This window comes from Mauremys reevesii, linkage group 2 (genome assembly GCF_016161935.1).
Source record: "Mauremys reevesii isolate NIE-2019 linkage group 2, ASM1616193v1, whole genome shotgun sequence".
Taxonomy (NCBI): domain Eukaryota; kingdom Metazoa; phylum Chordata; order Testudines; family Geoemydidae; genus Mauremys; species Mauremys reevesii.
The window spans coordinates 227,279,292-227,283,161 of NC_052624.1; the positions used below are offsets into that span (position 1 = coordinate 227,279,292).

Consider the following 3,870-nt stretch of genomic DNA (forward strand, 5'->3'; position numbering starts at 1 on the left):
CTTCAGGATGAACTCAAAGAAGCTGTACAATACACAGGGGGCTGCACTGAGGAAAGCCAGGAAATGATTGTGTGAAGTCTGGCAAAGTGGTAGATGAGGCTGGGAGCAATGCTGGAGGTGATTAGGGCAATACAATGCTTGACAAAGGTGGATAAGAAGGAAGGGACAGAGTATTTGAAGGTGATGACAAGAAGCTTAAACTTAATACAATATTGGATGTGAAGCCAAAAGAAGGAATTCAAGGAAGGGAGTTACATGATCAAAAAAGTAGACAAAGAACAGGAGTTTAAAAAGCACAATTTTGTATGCACTAAATGGGGGCACTGCATATGCCAGGGAGGCCACAGAGGAATCAAGGCAGGTATGAGGCAATGAATGAGAGATTTGGATGTCTGAATGGAAGGAAAAGAATGGGTCTTGGAGATGTGGAAAGAAAAAGCCTACTGGATTTGGAAATGGACTGGATGTGTGGAGCAAGCGAGAGGAGAGTGTCAGAAATGACTCCCAGGTTGTGGGCCTTTATTCCATGTACTGATGAATTTGCCAGTATGTCGTGTTTCTTCCTGTCTACTTAGGTCTCCCTCTCACAGTTACTTTTATTAAAGAAGTCTTATATCCAAGATTGAGCATATTTCAAGATTGTTCCCAGTTCATTGTTTCCTTTGAGATATTCAACACTTCATGTACTTTTGTTTCATAAGCATCTTAATGGGAGCAATATCAACAGAGAAAGGAGAAAGACTTCTTTCAAAAATGAAAAATTACTGCTCTGCTCAATGAAATTTTAGTATGTACGTACACACACCGTTTTGTTAAACAGAAGTATCTATATTAGATGCTGCAAAGAGCTAGAAGAAATTCAGCATTTTGGAATTCTGGACAAATTTGTCTTTGTAGGGACATCAAAATATTATTCTTTTCTTCTTGTTAAAATTTCAGGTATTGAACATGAATGTATACATTAGACAAGATGTTCAGATCAAAGCATCTGCACAATCAAAATTTAATATATCTAATCCACAATATCCATGTCTTCAGTTTCAGCATTTTTAAATATCAGTATCTTTAGGGCTTCATTTCTTTAAGCTCTCTTATGACTGCATTAGAAAACGTGTTAAACTGTGTTTTACACTAGGAAATAATTTTTTACAAATACTGAACCTGTTTGTCTTTAAAGAAAGAAGTGGGTCCTACGGTCGAATGTATTGTTTCAGAGCCCTCAGATGTCAAACACTGACCAGACAAGGAAACCAAGATTACTTTAATTTTTGTGTCCTGTTTACCTCTTGCCCAGGGAACTAAGAACACAGGAATTGAACACCTTTAAATCTTCAAGATATTTTAAAATAACTTTACATTCTAGTTTGTTACTGACATTGTGCTGCTCCATGAAACAAAGGTGCTTTTGGGACCTATTTATTTATCCAGGCTCCTATACTGCCACCAACTACCATAACAAAATAAGAGATGCATTTATGGACTGTAGGAGGAAAGAAGTTAATGCTATATCTAAAGTTACTTAGGGGTAATATCAAAATAAAGTATTAACAACCTGGAAGCATGTGTAATTCTGTAGGCAACTTAATGATAGGTAAGGGAGGTATCAGTTGATTCATAAAAATCTACCAAACTATAATTTCAGTGGTGTCACCTTCTGTGGCATGCCAGCATAAATTTGCTGCCCAAGCTCACAGCTTCAGGTCCTCCAGTTGGTAGAAATTTTGATAATACAATGTTGTCAGAAATGGTTCGAGTTGGATATAATTCAAAAGCCTCTTCTCCCATGAACACAATGATACTAAACACAACAAACCTAGACCAATTATGTAGATATGTATTAGAGAAAATGTTTAAAAATCAACTTTTTAAATTATACTTTAACACAGATATGTCAACCATGTAGCCTTCACAAAGTTAAATTGTGGCCCGCGACTGACTGTACTGTGTTATCAGTTTATGCTCAGAACAGGATGCCCAATTAATATTTTTTCAAGTTTTACAGATTACTATCAATGGAAGGAGTGCTTCAAGTTGATTTGCCATCATCAGCAAAAAGCAGTTCAGTGGGACTGATTATCAGCTCTGTTTATTATGCCAAGAGTTGTAATGAGGCACTGGTTAAGATGTCAGCAGAAATTACTGGAATCCATCTGCAAATGGTGTGCACATTGTTATATAAAACATACATAAGATACTTTGGGCTTGTAATTATTACAAAATCCTTATTTTTACTTTGGTCTTGACCATTTCTAGGCATCAATGGGGAGACAAAGAGTACCAGCTAGCAGTTGAATCTTTGCAGAATACCACCATGGAGGAGCTGGTTAAACACAATGCCTGGTGGCACCTTACATGCTATAGGAAGTGCACCCATAAACTGAATTTGGCAAGGTTGGAGAGGAAATACATGAGCATCAGGAAAAAGCTGAAGATGCTGGGACAAGAGCCAGCCAGGGTAGAGACTCGCCTTACAGTAGGTCCCATGGCACACATTTGGAGAACACCTGCTTCTTCTGTGGTAAGCCGGAAGCCTGAAGGCATCCATAAAGCGCAGTTTCAACACATGAGACAAGTGAAAAACTGCATGAAGCAGTCACTCTTAGAGAGAACTGTATGGAAAGTAAAGTGGGTGCACTGACCCAAAAGACACCTATGAATACAACACCGCATATCTCTTCAAGAGATGTGCCAAGAATGTATGTGATGAGTTGCATCAAAAGGAAAAAGCAACAGAAACTAATACCGATTTTACTACTGCATCTCAGCTGGAGTTCATAAATTGCCTTTCAGAGGCACTAATGGATAGGAAAGTGGCAGCGATGACTGATGAAGAGGCTAAGTACAGAGAGATATGTGCTTTGAATGGGACTGAAGAGGAACAAATGCTTAGCAGAAAGGCTCTTAAAGCACTTATGGAAGATGAACTGAAATATGGACATTGTTTTTAGCAATTTATCCACAAAAATGAATAATAGTGCATATCTTAAAAGCTGGAAAAGACAAGGTATTATAAAGAGTGGAAGAAGGCGCTGATGTCCCAGTGAAGAAGCTACTGTCTCATACTCGCACAAAGAACAAGTTAATCACATACCTTGCAGAAAAAATGCTCCAGTACGTGGAGAATTGCTTCAAGAATTTCATCATGACGTGGCACAATGAAGTTGCTGCTTCACACTGTTCGGCAGAGTTTCTTTGCAATTCCCAAGATAAGGCTGACACTAAGGTCTGGTCTACACTAAAGCTGTATGTCAACCTCAGCTACACTAACTGTTACACTAAGTTACGTAACTGAAGTCAACATAACTTAGGTCGACTTACAGCAGTGTCAACACCACACCGTGTCGGCAGGAGATGATCTCCCGCCGATTTACCTTCCGCCTCTCGGGGAGGCGGAGTAAAGATGTTGAAGAGAGAGTGCTCTCCCATCGACTTAGCAGGTCTTCACCAGACCCGCTAAATCTACATCACTAAACCGATCGCAGCAGAGCCGATTTAGCTGTAAGTATAGACAAGCCCTAAAATTATCTTGCAAGCTGTCAATGGCACAGAGATGCTAATAAACTCCAGATTTTTGAACAAGACACAGATGTTCTAATGTCCTCTGTGAGACACTACCAAAGACATCTGCAAAATTCTGGTTTTGTGTTTGCTGCTCTGGGATGTGTTCCTGTCACTGGGACCATAGACACTACACTGCCAGGTTTCCACGCTCTGTCAGGGTGTGACCCTACTGGAAGGTTGGCTGGAAAGACCAAATTATCTTACTGGAAGGTATTTGATTCAGTTCCAAAGGCTCTCTCACTCTGAAGGTGCTCAGAACATCTGATGCCGTCACTGATGAGGTCATAAATGCCCTGCAGGCATTCACAT

At 39.7% G+C, this 3,870-nt stretch overlaps 1 protein-coding gene across 4 annotated transcripts in view; it reads right to left on the bottom strand.

Annotated features, from left to right (window-relative positions):
* PDE7A (phosphodiesterase 7A) overlaps window positions 1-3,870 on the bottom strand; it is a 139,674-nt gene that overhangs the window by 39,715 nt on the left and 96,089 nt on the right. The window lies entirely within an intron of this gene.